This window comes from Microtus pennsylvanicus, chromosome 11 (assembly GCF_037038515.1).
Source record: "Microtus pennsylvanicus isolate mMicPen1 chromosome 11, mMicPen1.hap1, whole genome shotgun sequence".
NCBI lineage: Eukaryota > Metazoa > Chordata > Mammalia > Rodentia > Cricetidae > Microtus > Microtus pennsylvanicus.
Window position 1 is genome coordinate 88,352,689 of NC_134589.1, and position 23,474 is coordinate 88,376,162.

Consider the following 23,474-nt stretch of genomic DNA (forward strand, 5'->3'; position numbering starts at 1 on the left):
GTGACGTCTGGCAAACGAGCCACATCCGATTCAATTAAATGTCTTGCTGAAAACAGCTTGGGGCGAGGGTCCTGGGAGCCCTGTTAAGTGAATCGGCTGGCCCTGCGGAATCGCGATGACAGTTTGAAAGATTAGTGTGAGCCGTCGCCTGAAATATTACCATTTAATGGGGAGGGGTACACATCGGGGCTGCATCCGGGATCCCTATTTTAAGTTTTGTTTTTTTTTTTTAAAGATAGTTCTGAAGAAGAGGGGCATTTCCTTTGCAAATCAACATGGTGAGGATCCTTCACTTATTTTCGGATATAAGGGCTCCCAGAGCTGACAGATCTGTGGGTCAGGTGTCAAGAAAAAGGAAGAAAACCCTTCTAATTTGAACAAAATCAGTGACTTTCCCACCCCCTACAACCTTGGTGAAAGGACCCTGGCCTTTCTCTCCGGAGAGGAAGCAGGACAAAGTGAGATAAATAGATAAAATAGAATTGGGGTGACCGGTGGGGGTTTCCGCAGAGAACTGTCCAGAGAGCACTTTCCAACTTGGCTTCAGTCCTGGCTGTCTTCAAGCCAGTATCGAAGGAATGTATATATGTGTGTATGTATATAATATATTATCATTATTATTATTACTTAAACAGAAGTGACAATGGTTGGGAAGGGCGTGTCTTTCTCGCTAAGGGCGACTGGCTCAACCTGGTGGTAAGCAAGCACTTGGCCAAACACACAGCTGAAAGGGACAGAGACGAAAGAGCCTGAAGAAGACAGCGAAAAATCTGCGGGGCTATTTCTTTGCCTTTTAAAGACTTGGTGCTTTAGGATTAGTTAAATTCCGGGGTAGCTCCAGCGCATTCTGCGTAAATAAATTATTGATTGAAAAGCGATCATCGCGGCCCCGAGCAGCACGCCCCCCCCCCTTCCTGCAATCAGCAGCGCCGGCCGCGAAAGGTATATATGATTAATTGAAAGATAAGCTGCAACTATCACCCGGAATGTCATTAATGCGCCAGGGAGACGTCCATTGGAGACAGGCGGCGTTATCCGTAGCTTTATCTTCAACAACGCTTCGCTCTCTTGGCCCGCGCTGGGGAAACAGATGGGGGTTTCTGTCTGGGACGCTCGCCCCGTGTTTATATTTTGGGAAGAATCGCAACTCTAGGGAGTCCCCGGCGGGCCCCCTGATAAATGAACATTAGCACTTTTTCGGACTACTGTATCAACAAAGGGGCCGCGGCGCGGCAATAATTGGCGAGAAAGCAAACAGAGGGCCGAGAGCGCGACTCTGCTCTTCGTCCGGCTGATGGATGAGCAGTGTGGCCGCCTCCCGGCCTGGCTCGGCCTGCCTTCCCGCGGGTCGCGCAGGGCCGCCCGGCTCTGCATCGAGGGACGTCCCGGCTGCAGGTACCCAGCCCTCCTCGCTACCTTCGCTAGAGGTGCTTTGCGAGTCCTCAGACCCCACCACCTGGCTAAAAGGCTGAGGCCACAGGAGGGAGTGACTTGCTTAAGGCTACCCAGGCTGGAAGCGACAATGACCATTGGGCTTACTGACTCTAGAGCTGGGCTTGTTTTCCTGTTTGTCAATGGGAAGGAAGCAAGTCGTCCCACACTCCACCCCCACCTCCTCCCCCTTCCAGGGAAGAGGACCTGGGAGTCTCCTCACACTGTTATACAGAAGGCGAATACAGAGGAGAGGGGAAGAGGGAGAGAGGGAGAAGACAGAGAGAGAGAGAGAGAGAGAGAGAGAGAGAGAGAGAGAGAGAGAGAGAGAGAGAGAGAGCATGAATTTGAGATGTAACTACTTCCTTTTCTCTCCCTGCTTTTTGGTAAGGCCTTATTTATATATAATTCATTCACCAGACACCACAGTAGATTTGAGAATTTTCATCACTTCCTAAAGAACCCCCCCAACTTTCAGTCACCCACCTCTCCCTCTCCCCTTCTCAGCCCCAGTTACCGCTAATCTGCTTCCCCCCTCTATGCATTTGCCTCTCTTGAGTGGTTCATACAAACAAAATCATATAATATGTGACCTTTTCTGTCTGGTATATCTCATTTGGCAAGCCGTGTGTCCCAGGTTCCATCGCTATGACATTTATCAGTGCTTTGTTCCTTTTAGCAGCTAAATAGAATTCAGCTGCGTAGATCTGCCATTTTTGTTTACTAGTTCCTTGGTTGGTTGCCATTCAGGTGTTTTCGCCTTTTGCTATTCTCCAGCCCACTCCTACCTTCTCAGACTGCGAAAATCTTCCTCTTTTCTCTCTAATTTCAATCCTGTCCTCCCCCAGTGTGGACTGAGTTTCCAGCAATATTCTGATCTTGCTGTAGCCCAATTCTTGGTTTTAAAAAAAGTTATCAGATTTTCATTTCATGCTGAACTCACAGTGTCTACTAACAACCTTGCTTTCTAGGTCATCGGGTAGGGCCTTGGGATTACTAATTCCACATCGTCAGATCCTGACTGCTAGCCTGGTTTTTGGCTTCCACTGCCCCAAGGTACAAGGCTGTAGGCCAGCAGAGCCAGACCCAGACCGAGAGCAGCCTTATGGGTGCCGTTTTCAGGCCAATCTGTGCAAAGTTATCCCAGTAATAGGAAGAATCAAAAGCCGCAGAAGAGGGGCACAGTCTACCTGGTAAAGGACTGCGTGTCTGTCTAAGAGAAGTCAGGATTCACACCTGCCTCCAAAGGCTCCAGAGTCAACTCCCTTGGGGGCATTTGGCCTGATTTTCTCCACCCCTTCACCCACACTGACCAGGTGGGTAAAAGGGCTGGATGAGCAAGCCTGCCCTGCCTGGGATTCTCAGAGACCATGGTGTCATCCGACCTCCACAAGTGCACAATGGCACGCCTGCACTCCAACTTGACACAATGTACACATGATGATTTCTATGTGTTATTCATGATAAGGATAATAATTTGGAATGTTTGCTTATTTCTGAGGGCGAATAAGGAGGCTAGGCTAAAACATTGAGAAACCATACAAGAGTACATTAAAACCATTGCCAAAAATATCATAAATAGAACCAAAGAAAAAAATAACCCAGAGAGAAAATGCTAGAAATACACGAGAAAAGTATGAATTTTAATATTATACACAGAAAGAGATCTGGTGATCAATAGGAAAATTGCTTAACAGAACAACTGGAAAATTGGCCAAGAATCTTGCTGGAAGAAAAGGGAAGGAAGTAAATAAAAAGAAAAAAGTTAAGAAATGTTAACTAAATCAGAGAGGTAATAAATACACTTTATATATTGGACTAACGAATGTAAGAAATTTGGCAGCCCTGGCTTCCCAACAAATAATAAAGTTGAGCAAAATTAAAAAAACTGTGCACCCTTAATTATACTGTGGACATAGTCGAATGGTTGAGGGCTTGCCCAGCGTTCCTGAGGCCTGGGCTTGATGCTCAGGGTTGATTGTCTCTGCTGAGTGACTTTTCTGCATGGGAAACAGTACTGAAAACCCTCTCTGGAGCAGTCTGGTTCCGTCAACATGTAAAAAGAACAAATCATTTGAGGAAACATTTTCACTTCCAGCATCTATTTGCAGAGACACACATGTATGCAAATGAAATTCTTTGCACTTTATTTATTTATTTATTTAAGAAACAACCCAGGATATTTATCTTGGGGACTGGTTAAAAATCCCGTTATACCTATAGAACTGCAGACATAGGAGAGAAAGAAAAATATTTGTCAGCATGGGTACATTTTATGATACTTCATATAGCCGAACAAGCTATGGGCAGGCCCTTTCCTTTCCAATGCTCTATGGTTGCAGGTAAGCCCTCTACCACTGAACGACACTTGGATTTTTTTTTTTTATTTAACGTTTAAATGTATGTGTATGTGGTGTGTCGGAGGACAACTTGCTGGAGTTCTCTCTCTCCTGAGGATCTCTCAGATCCTCAGGCATGTTAGCGACCACCTTTTACCAACCAAGACCAGCCACCAGCACTTTTAATTAATTAATTAATTAGGTCTGAGACAGGGTTTTAGGAGGCCGGCCTTGAGATCCGAATCTCCTGCCTGCCAAGTCCTGAGATTACATGTGTCCTCCAGCATTGCTACCCATTGTCATAGCTATTTGGTGTTCTGTAGCCAAGCCTGGCTTCAAACTCACAGTAATCCTCCAGCCTCAGCCTCCTAAACACCGGGATAACGAGTGTGAACCACTACACTTGTGATGTACGTTGTGGATTTTTTTAAATTAATGATTAACAAAATGTTAAAGGAAGCTTCGAAGGAAGAAAACTGAGGGAGGATCTAGAAGAAAACGTCACACCATCCTAGAGTGTGTGACATCCTGGAGAGCAGGGTTTTGTTGGTACTTTTAGAGCTGTGGAAATACCTGGACCAGAATCCTAGGAAGCATCTGTTCAAGATGTAAATTTATGCGCTTTTCCTCTCCTTCTGGAATTTTTAAGATCAAAGGTGAGTGTAGTTTGTGCAGAGAGCCCAAGTGGCTGTCCAGTGAACTCTTCGTGGTGGATCGGGAAGGGTTCCAAAGATTGTGTGTGTGTGTGTGTTTGTGTGTGGTCTTTGTCCAGCAGAATCTGAGCCCGGTCACCCTCTAGCAAAGCTGCCCTCTAGATTTCCCCTGAAGTGGGCTTCAGCCCCAAGAGCCCACCTGAAGGCGTACAACAACACCCCCACATCTGTCAGTGCACCTGAGGGCGCCATAGTGAGCTTCCACAACGAAATGGAAAGGAGGCTGGTCAAAAAGGTGTGGTCACTTGCCCTTCCCCCACACCCAGGTACTGCCCCAGCTGGAAGAGGCCTGGGAAGCCTCTAGCTTAGGCCTATTGGTCCACCCTTCCCCGGGTGAGTGGGTGGGTGGGAAGCTCCTGTTGAGCCACAGCTAGTGCTCGAGTCTTCCTAACAAGACTGAGCTGACTCTTCCCTATCTTGGAGTACAGGAAGCAGTAAGTAGAAATGTATCACACATGGTCTCCTTGTTTACAGTGGGGACTTTTGTGGCCACTGGTCTTAGATTCTCCTACCTGTCATGGTTCTTCAGAGGTCACTTGACTTTGGACCTCTTGAAGTAGGGATACTACTTTCAGATTCCACTTTCTCACGTGGAGAGGTTTCCAGTCCTCAGAAACCTGCTCCCTCTTTGCCTTCGCCTAGAGCGGGGATCGAGCTGTGGCTTGCAAGAGCCGGACCTGGCACTCGCCAGACTTCTACCTCCCTAGGTTCCTAGAAGAGATAGACTCACCCCACAGAACCACCAGAAAAATCCTGGGGGGGGGGGGGGAGAGAGAGAGAGAGAGAGAGAGAGAGAGAGAGAGAGAGAGCGAGCGAGCTCAAGAAAACAAAGTCGAATACTAACAGTATCTCTTTCCAAAAAAAAAAATCTGTGAGCATGAGCGGTCTGGGTTGCTTCCTATACCTGCAGAGGAAGCCTGTCCTGCTGGGTTAGTTTCCTTAGCAATGGATAAAACAGTTGGGCCAGTGACTACCTTTATTTTTAAAATAGGTACCGTATCATAAAAAACAAACAGCTGTGGGGAGGGGGAGTTAGTATGACAAGCCTCTCGGCTCCCAGTCGCCTTACTCAAGGCTTTTTATTTTTTAAAGACTTGTTTCTGTCCAGTGTTGGGGACTGGCCTCAGCCCCCCCCCCCCCCCCCCCCCGTATTCGCATTTAAGTGTTGACCACGATCTATTTAAATAAGATATAGTAAGTTCGGAATACAACCAACAAGCTAGTAAGTATACTGTCCCGTGAATCTGAGCACGTTGAAAAAAGCCCGAGTAATAGAGAAAACGTTGACAATTGTAATGAACCCTTTCCGGTTAGTCGGTCCAAGGTCAGTCACAGACTCGAAGCAGCACGTTCTCCGCAGATTTCATTTATTTGTGTGCTTATGGGAAATGTGTCAAATTGTAGAATGTGCGTGCTGTTTCGAAATTCTGTGAACTCCTTTATATTTTTTGCCTGCGCACTTTTCCACGCGCTTTTGGCTGGGGTATTTCCAAAGCGAAATTTCTCTTTGGTCACCCACTTGATGTGACTGACTTGATGGATCGGATGGACCGGACGGGAGCCGCTTCCCGACCCTGCAGGGGTTTTCCTTATCTCGGTTCTCTTTCTCCTCAGCTCCGAGCTCGGAGAGAGCCTGTAACAATGTTTTCCACCTGCCCTGTCCGCTGCAAACTGTTACAGCATAAACAGCAGAGGTGGAGGCTCTGGTGGTCCCTCAGAAACCGGTCTCAGAAGGTGATAATTTGAAAAACCAGGTGACATTGGAGTGGGACGATGATTCAAGATGCGGGGAGGGGAAAACGGTGCTTTTTAGAGCCGTCCCACGCTAGTGCGGCGGCGTGGAGCTCCAGGAGACGTCTCCGCAGACTCCTTGGACTTGAGCGTTCAGATCGATGGAAGCGTAGCTGCAGGAAAGGCGTGGGTTTTCACTTCCAGAACCGCGGGCGAGTCGGGCTTCCAGAGGGTCGCCGCCGGCTGGGGTCGGAGTAGGAGAGTTAACGCCTGATTGCTACAGCTGAAATCCAGACAGCAACCCCGGAGTCGCTGCCTCCTTCGGGGACTGCTAGGGTCTCCGGTGGGCGGGAATCAGGCTGTAAGTGGCCGGTCACCGCAGTTCGATGCGTCCTAGGATCGCCGCCCTTTCTCTTCTGCACCGTCCTTTCCTTTCAGACCGTGTCTTACGACCCTTAAAGTGCTTAAAATACGTTGGTGTCCCGCAGGAAACGCCGCTTTCTGCTACGTGGGCCGAGCGGATTGTGAGTGGGTAGGTGGCAAAGTGTCGCAAGGGAAAAGCCCTGACAGCGGTCGGTTGGGTTCACTCAGTGTCTACCCAGGGCCTCCCCGGGGGCCGAGGACTTCGGGACCGTGGAACTCCGGGCTTCAGCAGTTGCTGGGCACCGGCAGAGAGCGCGCTGCAGCCATCTGCCAGCACGCGAATTGGAGAAAAGCGGGATGGAGACGCTAAACGAATGCCATGTCACACGCCACGCTTTCAGGATGCAGTTGACGGCTGCAGACATTCAAGCCCTTAAAAGGAGCATTTAAACTTGGGAGGAGTACGGATGGAACTCAGAAGCAAGCCAGTTAGTGTGCACAACGCGCGCGGGAACTTTGCCGGCAGAGCTCACAGGGACTGTGAGGTGGCCCCGCCGCCCATCGCTCCTGCCATCTCCAGACTGGCTATGCCGGGCACCCAGAGTCATTTTCCGAAGGGTGTTATCGCATCTTGGCGCTCCCAGAGCCCCTACTAGCGCGCTCGCCTGCGCAAACTCTCTGCTGTGTGGCCTTGTATCTTTAGGTGGGGGGACATCTTTTGTCTCTCGGCAAGAAGCTTTCCTCCAGGGAAGATAAAGTAATCGATAGGGTCTTTTAAATAGCTCCGAGTTTCCTGTCGGGCCAGGAGTATCAGCGGGCACACCAAATCTGCTCTGGTATGTCATCTTATCTCTCTTTCCCGCTGTTGTCCCCAAACGCTGTCTGTCAAGAGAGACGCCACCCGCATTAGGACCCAGACTAGGGCCCTTCCGCTCGGGGTCACGCGTTGCCCCCTTGGCTCTGTTGTCCTTCGAGGTCCTAGAGGGTGGGGAGGAGATGCTGCGGGCCGGGTGAAGTTCTGGGACAAACGTGGAGGGGGGTACTGCGGCGCAATGTCACTTAGAAGGGGGTGTCTGGTCCGTTTGCTAACCACGAACTGGGCTAAGAGCTAGTCACAAAACAGGCGGAACTGCGCACTGGCTGCTTTGCCTCAGTGAAGGAAAATCAGGCTTATCCTTCGAAGGGGCCTCTGACTTCAGAGAGTGCCAGTCTGGCCTGAGCTTTCTCTAACTCCGGGTAACTTTGTTTGGGGAGAGGACAGCTCAGGGGGCCAGGGGAACCTCAAAATCCCACCATTCTCCTTTGCTCCCACTGCTCCATTTCCAACCTGCCAAGAACCGGAGTTGGGGTGCTTTTGATTTAGGAAGCCCAGCCGTGGTGATCAGTGACCACCTTGACCAGTGACCACAGCTTGGTCAGTTTTTTCATAAGGTAGTGAGTTCTAGTGAAATCTTCAGCCCAGGCCTCTGAACTCTTTGTCCTGTGTCCTAGAGTTCTAGACATCCTGATCAGATGGTAGGCCCAAATCTTCCTTGGGTTATATGCCCTTCCATCCTTTTTTTAAAAATTTAATTTCTATATTCATCCAGCTATATCTCCTTTTTTAAATAAAGAAAAATAAAATTAGAAACATAAAACCTCTCAGAGGCCCTCTGTCCCCATCAGTCCTGGTATCCACCAGTCCTATGCATCTCAGGTATATATCCAACTTCCTTTATTTCATAGCCACACACAGGGCTAGGGAGCTACTGCCAGGGAAATCATTTTTTGGCTTCAAGACAGGCTTGCTCCCTTGCAATGGCCCAGGATCATTCTGGATTACTCCAACTGCTGAGAGAGGACCACCCACTAGAACACGGCCTGAGGATAATCTAGGCCTTGGGAAAACTGGGCTTGTCATTTATCAGGGTTTATTTGCCTAAGATAGCAGTTTCTGTAAGGAAACAAAGTAGGGGCAAAGGCAACCCTTCTCCCTCCTGCTAACGCAGAGCCATTTATGAGTCTTCTTATTTATGTCAGCCCATATTAGCCCAGCCCTAGCTGAACTGGATTCTTAGCAATGGCAGAAAGATTGGTGAAGGAGCCAGGGGCGCTTGTTTTCATTGGATGGGCCCCGAGCCTGAGCCTTCTCTTCTGTGCTGTGTTGATCCCCTGCTCCCCAGACTGTGACTTGAGCACCTCAAGTTGGTTTGGGACACATGGCTTTCATCTCTGACCTCTAGGATTATTCTGACAGACTGGTCCTGCCCTTCTGGACAGACCTGGAGTTGGCCATGTCCCCCATTTAGTCAGGCTGAGTTAGGTAGGGCTAGGTTTGAAGAAACACTTGCTCTAAGGGCATCCCGCTGCGTGGCAGCTCTGCCGCTCTGCTCCCTGAATGCAAAAGCAAAAGCGTGGCTTTGCGCCCTCCTCATTCTCAGGAACCCTTTTCAATTCCAACACAGAAGTGCCTAAAATAAAAAATGAACTGACTTGTGAATTTTCCCACTTTGAACACAGGTGATGAACTTGTGATTTGTTTGTTTGTTTTTTGATACAGGGTTTCTCTGTGTAGCCCTGACTGTTCTGGAATTTGCTTTGTATACCAGGCTGGTCTCGAACTCAGATATCCACCTGATAGCAAAGTCCTTTTTGCTCTCATTGTATTAATATGTTCGGTATATTCCAGGCTGAGCATCCCTGCCTAAAACCCCAACTGCCGGCAGCCTGACACCCCTGCACCCGAACACCTGAGCTCATGTGAGCTAGTCACACCGAAAGGACAATGATATACAGCATAAAGTGACTTTCAGACTGTGTGTGTGTGGCGTGAATGGATTCTGTGTCGACACTGGAGTTCTGTCCCTGAGGTGTCTATTAACACATACGTAGGCAAATATCCGAAATCTGAAGCAACCGAACCCCGTGTCATTCCGGTGGGAAGCAGTTCAGATGAGGGATGCTTTATGCGCTATGCCCATGCATGTTCTGCCAGGGTCTCTTGTATGTCAAATTTCCCGTGTTTTGACTGTCACAACATAGTGGTTCTTTTTCTGAGGACTCTGGCACCTGCCTTTCGCACAGTTTCTACTGTGTAAACATCCCTGAGTAGCATTGCCGGAGCCCAGCCTATTCACAAACTCAGCTTGAGTTGATTCTCAACAGTTTTCCACACAGCTGAACGGAAATCTATTTATTCTGACAGCACGTGAGACTTGCAGCTTCCCAACAGCCTGCCAAGGCTATGAGTTTTAAAGTTTAAGCCGTTTATTTGGGGGGGGGGGGGTGGTGAGGTTATCTCGAATGACTAGAGAGAATCAGAATCGAGGACTTTTTTTTCAAGGCTTGCTGAATATATTTGTCAAAATGCCTGTCTAAACTTTTTGTCTTTTATTCTCATTAGTGTGTTCTTAGTTAATTCTTAAAATTGCTCATTTTAATTTTTTATCTGATACAGTAATTGTAATAGGTGCATGTATTATGCAATTCCTCCATACATAGCTTGTCAATTGCTTACTTCAAATTTAATATACCTATTTCCTGGAATACCATTCTTCCAGCTTTCTGTAGTCTCTGCTGCTATGCATAACCACCTACTGGGACCCAGTGGGACCCAGTGCTCTATCCCAGCACAGTGCTCCTCACCCAGCACCAGCTTCCCTCACTGCTCTTCCCTGTCCCTTTTGCTGTTGTTTTGTTTTTGTTTGTTTGTTTTTGAGACAGCACTTACTATTCTCTGACTGGCTTGGAACTGGCATGTAGACCAGGCTTGCCTCAAACTTATAGGTATGTACCACCCTACCCAGCCTGGATCCTATTTTGTTTATGTTTTTGTTTTAACTCTCTTAATAGCATCAGACACCCCAACCTCCCCTTAAAAAAACAAAAAACAAAACCAACCAACCAACCAAAAAACCTTTCTGGTCCAGTGACCATGCTTCTTCTGGCCTTGACGTTGTGGCACTATTAGCCCCTGTGCCTGGGTATCTATGACTGAGCTGGCTTCTTAGGATCCGGACAATAAGTCCTGCAACCAAGGGAAGTCCTGAAGACAGAACCCAGGCTAGTTCTGTTTGCTTTCCTCACAGTTGCCGAAACATCCTAGGTCTGTCTTAATAACCCATCAAACGGGGTGGGAGATGCCATAGAACCATCTGCTAAATTTATTACATGTGCTCTTTTTTTCTGGTATACAACGATGGGTCAGATGCTACCGAGCTGTTAAAGCAGATTTGAAATCCCCAGGCTGCTGTTTTCCTTCTTGTGATTGGTAGCAAGGCCAGGATCCAAGGCCTCTCCAGCAACAGCCCACCTAGCCCTGCCCTGGTGCTAAATTCCATGCGTTCTTAATATTTTAAATTAAAATTTATTTATTTTTTTGTACATGCCATGGCAGCGCACATACTGAGATCAGAAGATAAATTTCAGGAATTGGTTCTCTTCCCTTGTGGGGCCCAGGAATCAAACTCAGGTGGTCAGGCTTGGCAGCTAGTACCTTTACCCTCTGAACCTCAAGCTGATTTGTCTTAGTGTTCTCATGCATTTAAAAACCATGATGGCTGCAGGTCAGAAAAAAACAAAAACAGAAAAACTTAACCTCTTTCTCTTGGAATATGAGTGAAATATGGCCATAGTTTCATACAATCCTTCTATAGTTTGGTAGTTCTTAAACACTATTTTTTTTTTAAAAAATACAGGTAAAAACAGCATATGATTTTTCAAAATTATTTTGATTGTTACCTTTTTTTTTTTGAGACAGGGTTTCTCTGTATATCCCTGGCTGTCCTAGAACTCACTCTGTAGACCACACTGGCCTTGAACTCACAGAGATCCACCTGCCTCTGCCTCCCGATGCTGGGATTAATGACATACACCACCCTACCTGGTTTATTTTGATAATTAATTAATTAATCAGAGGTAGGATTTCATTGTGTATCCCTGGCTGTCCTAAAACTTACTCTGTAAACCCAGGCTGGCCTTAAACTCAGAGATCCTTTTGCCTCTGGGATTAAAGATATGCACCACCACCACCTGGCTATTTTGATCATTTTTAAGTGTCTATAACCCACTGATATTTTTATTTGCATCTTCTGTTAGGCTCATCACTTCTTTCTTACTGAGGTTTGAAGTCTGTTTTTCTCTTAGCTAGCGGCCTTTTATCATTTTATTTTATGCTATCATCATTATTATTACTTTACCATTGTCCTGTTTGTCTTATTAAATATTTTATTTGGGTTTTAGAGTACTTTATAATTTAGAAAAGGGACATGGGCATATGGTAGGGCTTTGGTCCCTAGTAGTACTCATCATGAGCCATGGGGGAATGGAGAGTGTGCCAGGGCTCTGCATCCAGTGGGGACTCCACAGGCCACAGGCCACAGGCTGCCTCACTTGCCTTGAGCTTCTGGTGCCCATGATAGGTATCATCAGAGACTAACCTAATCTTGGTATTTCTATCCTAGGCATCACCTGCTAGAAGACAGAAGAGGGAAGTGTCAGTGGATTCTCCAAGGTCAGAAGCAACTTCTAGAAGGCAAAGCTACCAGAGAAGAGGGAGGAAGGCTCCTGGAATCAGGCTTGGAGAAGGAAAAAGGCCTAGGAAGACATTCATGGGAAAGACCTCTGGAAATGGCAGAAATGTATTGTGGGGACCATGGCTGTTCGCCCTTCCCAAACACTGATGTTCTCACCTGTAAAATGAGACGATAGCCACACTTCCTCAAAGGACTATGAGTATTAACACAGGAGCATCTATGGGAGCAGCGTTGTCCCTGGGTATTATTACACACACCCCCCTCCGGGCATGGAAGCTCGCTGCAGGATAGCAGACCCCAGGTGACCTGCCTTGCTACTTGGAATGTCTTCATTGACCTCAGCGTGTACTTCTCTTTCCCATCTCCAAAGCTCCGAACAGCAGGGCACCACGGGAAAGTCGTCAGAGGCCCCTTTGCACCGCGTGCCCATCTTTTGTTTTTATGATTAATTTCATTGTGAATTATGTGTGCACACGTGTTAGGGGGCACAGAAGCACACAGAAGAGGGCGTTGGATTCCCTGCAGCTGGAGTTACAGGTGGTTGTGGGCTGCCCGGATGTAGGCGCTCTAAACCACGGAGCCACCTCCGGACACTCTTCTTTAGAATTCCGGGGTGGTGCCTGTGAGAGCTTTGGGCCCAATAGAGCCTAGAGCTGGAGGAGCAGATGAGGGATCAGGAGCCAGCCATTTTGTCTCTACAAGACTGTTGAGTCCTTGGCACCAGAGGGTGGATACCCCTGCTCAGTTGACACAGTTCTGGGTAGGTTTCCTGTGCTCAGTAAATGCTGCTGACTGAGGCCAGGAGCACAACAGTGACTCAACCGCAGGACCTGTTCGCACAAGTAGCACAGCGAAGGAACCTTGGGGCCTGAACCAGCGGTGCCAATCCCCTTTCCCCCTGCCCCAGTCTCTTGGATAGCCAGGCTGTGGAAGTGTGCGTGTGTGTGTGTGTGTGTGTGTGTGTGTGTGTGTGTGTGTGTGGTGTGTTTCTGATTTAGGCTTTGATCCATGCATCTTCCTACACTGCTCCTGTCTTTCCCAGGGCCTCAGAGAAGAGACAAGGGAGACAGTGCTATTGTACCTAGGGCTCGGACTACACAAGAGGAAGATGTAACTTGGCAGTGTTCTAGTGACTGAGCTGCCTCTCGCTTTTTCTGCTTCAGCATTCTGGGTCTGGGTCCTCATGGCATCTCCTCCTATTTCCCTGGTGAGTGCCAGCCACCTTCCCTCAGCTCCCAGAGGATACCAGTCCTGGAAAAGCCTGCTGGCAGAGCGGCACCAGCAGATTTTCCACTACCTGGATAGATCGTTAAAGAGTCACAGACTCCCAGGCCGCGGGGTCTTCTCTTGGCTTGGCTGTCACTCCACTAGGAAAGGGCCGCCTTAGCGCTAGGCAGATGCTCAGACCCCGCTGAGGGTTGCTGGTCCCAGAGCACCAGGGGAGATGGGGAGCCAGGGAGAGAGGGAGAAAAGGAGATGGTGAAATGGAAGAATAAAAAGAAAGGGAGAGAGAAAGTTGATCGAGAGGAGACAGTGGAGACTAGAGGAGAAGAGGGGGACAGGAGAGGGAACTTCTAGGGAGCTGAACTCCCGCAGCCCCGGTGAAGGAAGTTTCCAAACACAGCCTGAAAGCCTTCCTCTCCGCCCCCACCTAGACTGGCGCCCCCACCTAGACTGGCGAGAAGGGATTCTTAGAGGAAGTTGGTCTCCTGCTGACGGGCTGTGGAAGCTAGCCGCCAGCCTTTCTTGATGGGCACTTTAGATCTACAGTTAACTGAAGAGCCCCGAGGAGCCCATGGGGAACCTGCCCCATGAGCTCTGTGTACCTCCGCCCACGTCTCTCTTCTCTCCGCTAAACTCAGCTGTTTCTCTAACCTCCAGTTTCAGACAGAGAGGCGGGCCTGCCTGGGTTGGACCTGGTTGTGTTTGGAAGGAAGAAGGGAAAGACGCATTTTGAGATCTCTGTGTAGCAGTGTGAATATGGCTCAGTGTATAGCAATAATAACCCCGAATGGATTATGGATTATATGGTAATGCATAATGTTTTACACAGCTCAAATATGTTTTAATTAAGGAGTGATGTATTAAAATTTTCAGAATAAGAGTCAATCTCAAATGTCCCAATATAAGAGATCAGAGTTAGGGACTAGTCTTTGTTAATTAACTTAATTAAACCGTTCCTCGATGTACACGCATATCAGAGCATCTCACGGTACCGTTGTACCCTATACATATATGTGGTTATGATTTGTCAATTAATACTACTGAAAGTGAGAAAAGTATGAATGGCCCTTGTCGATGGCTGGGAAAATTACCCGCGATGCCCTGGGTGGCCTCACAGGTTAGGGTAATAATGAATGTTTCCTTTTAACTCTCTCTTTTAGTCCTCCTAGAACGTCAAAGGGATCAGAGTATATGAAATACACACACTCAAGCAAAAGCCTTCTGCTGCTGACAACCCGCCTGCCCCATGAAGAAAAACTGTCCTGTTTCCTTTCTCTTGGCGGAGCTGGGGATGGAGGTCTTGCTTTGCATTGACTAGAAGAGTGCTCTCCCACTGAGCCGCAGGGCACCCAGCCTTGCTACTCCTTAAGCTGCAAATTGCACCCTTGGCTTATTAAAGAGAAGAAAGAAAAAGACCGAGCAAGACCAAACAGATCTCACTTAATCGGAAGGAGGCTCAGCTCTGAACCACTGTAAGCAGAGGTCAGCGGGGCTTGCTCCACCAGCCTGGGCTTTCTCTGATCTGGGGCCTAAAGCTGGCTGAGGCCTGAGGAGGCGCTGACCTTGGGGATGGAGCGGCCAAGATCTCAGCAGAAGGCTGTTGAAGCATAGTTAGTTGGGGCATAGCATAGCGTCTCTGCCCTGTATTAGAGTGTCACCCCCAACCCTCTGTAAGTTTTCACCGGAGAGGAGAGGATGCTGCTGTCTTCTAGGTGCAAAGGGGCTTTGGGGAGTTTGGGTTTCAAATCTTCAGTTCCAGCAGGACTGAGCAGGGAATCTGACTCCAGTCCTCAGTGCTGAAACAAAACCATGGCCTTTTGCATTCCAGTTGTGTTTAAGAACTACCCAGAATTCTCAGTCTCCTTCCAGAAAGTAAGTGAGGTGCAGGAACCTGCGGTTTATAAAATCTTCCCGGTACCAGACTCAGATAGAGCTGCAGCCTGTGTATAGAGCTGCAGCCTGTGTATACGGGAGCACTTGCCTTCTGTTTTCCTGCGATTCCTCCCAGAGCCATCTAGACCCTCTTGTTTCTAGGAAGGCAAGCCAGGCTGCCCTCCAGAAGCTTGCTGTCTCCGCTGCTGTCTAGGGACTGGTGGCAGTCAGGGCTGGGCACTTAGTGCCTGCAAACAAAATCAACCAAGACAAAAGTAACCGCTTGGGGGTTGGAGGGATGACTCAGTCCGGAGGATGCTTGCTGGGCAAGAGGACCTGTGCCCAGAACCCACACAAAAATGCCTGGCTGTGGTGGGCAGAGCAGGGAAGGACTAAACAGGAGGAGCCCTGGTGCTGCTTGGATAGCCAGCCTAGCCGAATCGATGATCTCAAGGCCAAGAAGAAATGCCCTCTCAATAGAGGTGACAGCATTCATTCCTAAGGACAACAACAGAGGTAGTCATCCGGCCTCCACACATACATACCTATATACATACACAGACATACATACATTCATGTGAACATACACAGACATTTATGAATAAAACGAAATAAAAAGCAAGAACTCTGGGTGAAGAGAATAACAGACTTTTTTTATTTTTTTTTTAAAATTATTTCTTTTTTTCCCCCAAGATTTATTTTTAAGTGCATTGGTGCTTTGCCTACATGTATGTCTGTGTAAGGGTGTCAGATCCCCTGGAACTGGAGTTACAGACAGTTGTGAGCGGCTATGTGGGTGCTTGGGATTGAACCTGGGTTGCTTTAGAAGAATAGCCAGTGCTCTTAACCGCTCAGTCATGTCTCCAGCCCCAAAGACTTAGTTTCTTAATTCATATTCATGCTTCTTAACTTGGACATTTAAGACTTATATTATTCTCTCTCCCTCTCCTCTCCTTTCCCCTCTTTCTCTCTCTCTCTCCCTCCCTCCCTCCCTTCCTTTCTTTTTTATTTTTTCCAGACAAGGTTTCTCTGTGTAGCCCAGGCTGTCCTGACACTTGATCTGTAGACCAGGCTGGTCCATTTGTCTCTGCTGGGATTAAAGGAGTGCACCACCACTTCCCAGGTGAGACTTCTATTATTTGAAAGCTATACAAGTCATGAATATATCCACTTTCCCCCTATACTCTCTCTTTCTTTCTCTCTTTTTCACTATATAGGCCTTACTGGCCTAGAACTCACTAAGTAGACCAGGCTGCTCTCAAATTCACTCACAGAGATTCACCTGCCTCTACCCTCATTAATGCATGTGCCATTATGCCCAACTATGAATATATTCTTTTTAAAATTTATTTATTTATTTTATATGCATTGATGTCTTGCCTGGATGTATGTTTGCGTGAGGGTATAGGATCCTCTAGAACTGGAATTGCAGACAGTTGTGAGCTGCCATGTGGGTGCTAGGAATTGAACCCAGGTCCTCTAGAAGAGCAGTCAGTGCTCTTAAGTGCTGAGTCATCTCTCCAGCCCCTATATTCTTATTGTAAACATGCCAAGCTCTGAGAACTCCCCATTCCCTGCTCCCGCTCTCCCCTTATACAGAGTCCAGTAACAAGGCGACTGTAAACCTGCAGGGCTGGGTGAAATCTGAGGGTTCAGTGTGAAGAAAAAGGAAGGTGGAAGAGCCCGCTAGTACTTTTTTCTGTTTTGACTTGCATAATATTTCATTTCTGGAGCTAGGTCTGGGTGGTTGGTGACTGAACCTTGCACTCCACACATGCTAAATCCAAGTTCTACCATGGAGTAACCTTCACTCGATGTATATAATATTTTGGCTATGTCATGTAACATTAAATAAGTTTTCTGTTGCAAAAACGTGAATACAAAAACATTTCTTTTCAAAAGATTTTACCTAAAACCATGGCAAAGCTTAAGACACCGACGTCCTGTATGTCCACGGACGTGCTGCCGCCTGTCACCACACGAGTCCAGTCGCTAACATGTAGTTTTGTCACCTTTTCTGACTGGCTAACCCAAAACAGCCTGGACACTTGCTCCTCTTCGATGCTTGCCACAAACAATGCCACAGCATCCCAGGCAGGAGAGTCTTTATACTTCTAGAGATCGTCAGAAGTCTGTTTTCTAATGGTTATTTTGAGTGTCTGAGTGTTTTGCCTGCATGTCTACCTGGTGCCCACTGAGGCCAGAAGAGGGAATCTAATCTCCTGGAACTGGAGTTACAGATGGTTGTGTGCCATCATGTGGGTGCTAGGAACTGAATCCAGGTCCCCTGCAAGAGCAGCCAGTGCTCTTAACCACTGAGCCATCTCTCCAGCCTCAAAGTATTTTTTTTAATTTAAATTAATATTTTTAAATAGCAGGTATCTCTTTAAAATTTTATTTATTTTTATTTTATGTGCTTTGTTCTTTGCCTGCATGTATATCTGTGAGAATGTTGGGTCCCCTGGAACTGGAATTACGGACAGTTGTGAGCTGCTATGTGGGTGCTGGGAATTGAACCCAGGTCCTCTGGAAAAAAACAGCCAGTGCTCTTAACCACTGAGCCATCTCTCCAGTTCCCTAATTTTTTAAATGGATGAATAATATTCCATATCCAGAAGCCATAGCTTAGTTAACTATTTTCTGTTGGTGGATATTTGACTTGTTTCTATTGTAGTCTACTGGGCACCATCATTCTTTGGCTTAAAACAGATCCCTGGCCTACTGGCTGCTGAAATCTCAGATTCTTTCTGAAAAGATTAAGTTTTTATAATTACTAATTATTATTTTTGAGACAGGGTGTTTCTTTGTCTAGCTGTCCTGGAACTCGCTTTGTAGACCAGGCTGGCCTCAAACTCACAGAGATCCAATTACTTCTGCCTTTTGAGTGCTGGGATTAAAGGCGTATGCCTCCACCACCCAGCTTTATTTATTTTTTTTTAAATTTTTTTAAAATTTATTTATTTATTAAGGATTTCTGCCTCCTCCCCGCAACCGCCTCCCATTTCCCTCTCCCTCCCCCGATCAAGTCACCCTCCCTCATCTGCTCGAAGAGCAATCAGGGTTCCCTGACCTGTGGGAAGGCCAAGGACCGCCCACTTCTATCCAGGTCTCCTAAGGTGAGCATCCAAACTGCCTAGGCTCCCCCAAAGCCAGTACGTGCAGTAGGATCAAAAACCCACTGCAATTGTTCTTGAGTTCTCAGTATTCCTCATTGTCCTCTATGTTCAGCTAGACCGGATTTATCCCATGCTTTTTCAGACCCAGGCCAGCTGGCCTTGGTGAGTTCCCGATAGAACATCCCCATTGTCTCAGTGTGTGGGTGCACCCCTCGTGGTCCTGAGTTCCTTGCTCGTGCTCCGTCTCCTAAAGATTTATTTATTTATTATGTATACAGTGTTCTGTCTGCATGTGTGCCTACAGACCAGAAGAGGGCACCAGATCTCATTACAGATGGTTGTGAGCCACCATGTGGTTGCTGGGAATTGAACTCAGGACCTCTGGAAGAGCAGCCAGTGTTCTTAACCACTGAGCTATCTCTCCAGCCCCCCGACCCAGCTTTATTTTTAAATGTTTACTTTGTAGTTTATTTGTGTGTGTGTGTGTGTGTGTGTGTGTGTGTGTGTGTGTGCGCACGCGCGCGCGCGCATGTGTAAGCTATGAATGTGCAGGCACCTGTGGAGGCCAGAAGGTGGCATCAGGTCTCCTGGCACTGTCATTATAGGCAGTTGTGAGCCACCCAACTTGGGTGCTGGGAACTGGTGTCCTCTGCGAGAGCAGTATGCACTCTTAACTCATGAGCCACCTCTCCAGCCCCTATGTATGTATGTATGCATGTATGTATGTATCTGTGTACATGTATGTATGTATTTATTTATTTAGCTGTATAGGGGATTGAAACTAGTGCCTTCTACCTCTATCATTCAACATTCCCAGCCGTTTAGAATGACATCATTTACTGCCCTCATGAGATATTTGTGACAGAAAGGCAGGCTGCCAGTGACAATTCTGAGATGCAGCAGAGCCATGGAGTGTCTCAGTGTGCATTCACCAAGTGAGGGCTGAAAGACACGTCAAGACTTTGTTTCAGACACATGCTGGGCTCTGGGCTTCAGGTCCACCCTTTGTGTCCACCCTCTGCTGCTGGCAGAGGCTAGAGAGGCTGACTTCCTCCTTGACCACTCGCTGCTATTCAGGGACAGTCTGAGCTGCTCTGACCTGGGGTGAAAGACCACAGATCCTGTTACGGGTTCCTCTAGGAAGCCTCCAGGAAGCCTCCGTTCTCGGCCTCCCTCCTTCCTGTGACTAATTTCTGAAATCCCTGTGACTGAGGAGGTCGAGGATGAAGTTTCCCACTCCTGGAGGGCTCTGGGTGCCAGACTGGGGCCAGGGGGGTGATGGTGGGTGACAGCTAGGACTCCTGTGTGGTCACATGCCATCCCTCAAGAGCAGAAGCAGAGCCTTCAGATTGGGTGGCAGCAGCTGTGGGGTCCTGGGATAACCTCACTGATGGCTGGGTAGATAGGCTTCTCTTGTGTTAGGCGATTCCAGAAAGCAACGGGCTCCCCGATGAAAAGGCCATGGACATTGTCTTAGGGAATCTGCCGGCCCGGCTCTGACAGTTCTCAGCTGCTCCATAAATCTTCCATCAGTTTCATCCGGCCAAAGAGATGTCATCACCGTTTTCTCCCAGCGACAAGGAAGAAAAGGTCAGTCAGTCTTCCAGTCCCACCCAAGACAAAGGAGACAAGCAGGAAAATTTCCAACAGGAGGCTCAGGGAGGGCTATTTGTGCAGAAACCATTGGTGCTTAGATGCTGGGGTACATGTGAGGATGATGCCTGCACTGGGCACGAGTGCTTGGGACTCCCCCACATTTAATAGACAGAACTTCAGAAGCCTGAAGTTAGAAGAAGTAGCCACCATTCGGTCCCCTCGAATTCAACAATCCACTTATTGTCTTAAGACAATAGAGTCTGTATTGTAAATAGTAATTTTTATGCAGCATCTCAATACATTAACTTAGAAATACCAAGTATGGGGGAGGCCCAGGACTCCTCTGAACTCCTGCCAACCTGTTCAAACTCTGTTCAAACTCTGCCCAGTGTGTGTCTGCCAGGGCATCCCTGACACTGGCTGCTGCTCAAATGCCCCCTCCCCTGCCCTCAGGAATCATCTGCATATGATACAGCCCTGTGGCCAATCCATACCTCATCTGGAGATGGGGAAGATTTAAAGTTGCCGGGTCACATTGGTTGGTTTGTGTGGTTTATTAGAAGTCAAATGCATCTTGTTTGCCCAGAACGTACACACCAAGGGGCTGGCACCCTTTCTGCCTTGGAGCTTGGGAGCCAGTTGTTCTCCAGTCTGGCGCATCCATGATGCTCGGGGGAAGCCTGGGGTTTTCATGCTCCCTCATGGAGCACCAACTGGGAGAGGGTGTCTCCACTGTGCAGGACGCCCAGGGTGGAAGCTGTTTCAGTAGTTGTATGAAGACAACGATGACAACATCCCCAATAAAGCCTGAACACACAAAGGAACCATCGAGGCATGGAACTCCGAGGCAGCTGGGGGAAGTAAGTGCTTATCTGCCTCGTTCATACTATAAAGGCAGAAGGGCAAGGTCGTCAGAAGACAGGGCAGTTGCCCACAGTGGTTCAGGCAGATCATACTTCTGAACTGAGGTATAAATCTAAGTGCTGGGATGACGATAAAAATGACCCAATCGGGCTCTGCTGGTACAGCTGGCTCCTTGCATGTCAGAGCTCAGCACCTACAGAGTCAACCAGGCTGGAAATATTTGGAAAAACTCTTGTCTATACTAAACTTGTATAGGTTTTTTTTCTTTTAAATCATGATTATCTAAACAACACAGTACGACAGGTATTTACAGAGCACTTGACCCATACTAAACACTGCAGACCCTCTACAGAAGGGTTAGATCGTATGGGAGGATGTGCCTGGGTGCTATATAAATACCCCACTGTTTTATAGAAGGGACCTGAACGTTCCTGGGTTTATAAAGAGGAAGGACGTTCGGAACGAATCCTTCTTAGATGTCCATGTGCACACACACGGCTGCAAGGACAGCTCAGTTGGTAAAGTGCTTGCCTTAGGAGGCTGAGGATCTGAGTTCAATCCCCTGTGTGTGTGTTGGGGGAGAAGGGGGCGAAGCTGGGCATGATGGCATGTGTTTGTAATCCAGCGGCTGGGGAGTCTGGGATCCCTGGGCCTCACTGACTGGCCAGCCTAGCCTACTTAGCAAGCTCCAGACAGTGAAAAACCCTTTCTCATAAAGCGAGGTAGGGACTGGGGAGATGGCTCAGTTCTTCCAGAGGACCCAGCTTTGATTCCTGGGATCCACACAGCAACTCACAAACATTCACAACTCCAGTTTTAGGGGTTCTGACAACCTCTTTTGACCTCTACGGGCACCAAGCATGCATGAGGCACACAGGCATACGTGCAGGCAAAACACTCATACAGGTTAAGGAAACTCTGGTTTTTTTTTTAAAGCAATGTAAATGGAACCAAGGAATGACAACGGAAGCTGTCCTCTTGTCTTCTCATGCACACGCGCACACATACACACACACAAACACACACACGTGAACATACGCATACACTCATAGTCTCCTCAAACCATTTGTTTTACTTAATGTTATTTTTTCCATGTAATATTTCTACACCAAAACTCAAGCCAAAACTATTGTCTGATTTCTCCAGTCCAGTTCCCTAGGAGGCCTGGCTGCCCTACTTGGTTTGTGCTGATGCCCACCCTCCTCATGTGCAGACCCACTGGGCAGTAGCTATGGCTGAACTCCTGTTTACTTGCTGAGCCTTGGCCCATTTCTATGGCACATGAGAACCATTCCTGTTGAACTCTGTTGCTGAGACAGTTCTGACCTCAGGTGAATGGCCAGGGATCCAGGCAGAGGAAGGGAGTAGGAGGGAGGGATGTGTTGGCCTCCACCAGCACTTAAGCCAATGACCTGGGCTTGTCTGATTGAGTTGCCCACATTAGGCCAGTGGTTCCCAAATGCACATATGGAGGGATGTTCACACACACAGAATGATGCCTGCCCTCTGCCACGTTTCTTTGTCAGTTGCCTGGGTAGGGCCCGAGTCATGGTGAACGCTTTTAATTTCAACGAGGGCCTTGCTATATACTCCAGGTTGGCCTAGAACTTATTACATAGCCCAGGATGGCCTTGAACTTGAAGATCTTCTGCCTCTGGCTCTCAAGGGTTGGGAATACAGGTGTGTGATCTTGTGACTTGTTTCTGTCAATAGAACGTGATGAGTTGCTCTGCTCTCTGAAGGTCCTGGAATTCAACCCCTTGTCTTTTTGCCTGAGGCCTTGCTGCAGTCAGTTTAACTTCCTGGAGTACAGAGCAGGTGGAGGGGACCACAGTCCCAGCCCCTTCCAGCACTGATTATCGGATGCCTGAGTGACAACAGCTGGAACATTCCAGAACCAGTTGACCAGTGAGTTCAGGTTTGTCAACTGAGATACTGATGTTTGTGACCAGGTGATTCTTTGTTGCAGGGGCTGTAAGTTTTGTATCACCCATGGCCTCTCTCCAGTGGAAAGCAGCAGTACCCATCAACCTTGTCTTTAGGCATCCCAAGCATACCTGGTTGCTGAGCAGGTTTCACCTGTGGTTGAGAACCCGCGCCCTCGTGGAATGCAGCTGAACAATGAGCTCTGGAAACCACCAGAAGGACCCATGCAGTCATCCAGCCCCAAACTGTGGAAGTCACTGGGTTTTGGGGTTTTGGGGTGGTCCCTCTGGGGGATAACTGAGAGCCTTTCCTCACTTTCCCTGATTTCTTTCCTTGGCATCACGCATTAAGAATATTAAAGGATGGTTTAAAAAAGCTGAGTTTTGAAATGTTCCAGAATCCAAAACTGTTGGAGCACAGTCAGGCTGTCCAGACATTGTTCTGTCCTGTTACATGCAAGTCATGTGATTCTTGGTAAATCAGAACCTGTCTGGTCCTCATTTTCTTCATTTATAAGATGAAGAAAGTACTATTTTTTAAAAGAGAAAATCTATTTACATTTATTTATTTTATGTGTGTGTTTTTCCTGCATGTATGTATGCGTACCATGTGTGTGCTAGGTCCCCACCGAGGCCAGAAGAGGCCATCTGATCCCCTGGATCTGGAGTTACAGATGGTTGTGAGCCAACATATAGGTGGGTGCTGGGAACTGAACCTGTGTCCTCTGCAAGAGCAACAAGTACTCTTAACTATCAAGCCATCTCTCCAACCCCGAAGAGTTGTTTT

The 23,474-nt window shown here is 47.8% G+C and overlaps 1 long non-coding RNA gene across 5 annotated transcripts; it reads left to right on the forward strand.

The window, feature by feature from the left end:
* The first annotated feature begins 736 nt into the window (after positions 1-736).
* Positions 737-23,228, forward strand: LOC142831373 (uncharacterized). 5 transcript variants are annotated; one of them, XR_012907047.1, is made up of 5 exons: positions 5,821-7,413; positions 12,019-13,297; positions 14,475-16,309; positions 19,725-19,892; positions 20,639-23,228. It is a non-coding gene; the product is annotated as an uncharacterized LOC142831373 (long non-coding RNA). The 5 variants fall into 5 exon arrangements; XR_012907048.1 differs by having other exon boundaries at positions 5,822-7,413; positions 12,019-16,309; positions 20,639-20,758; positions 22,732-23,228; XR_012907049.1 differs by having other exon boundaries at positions 5,827-7,413; positions 12,019-14,796; positions 16,205-16,309.
* The last annotated feature ends 246 nt before the right edge of the window (positions 23,229-23,474 follow it).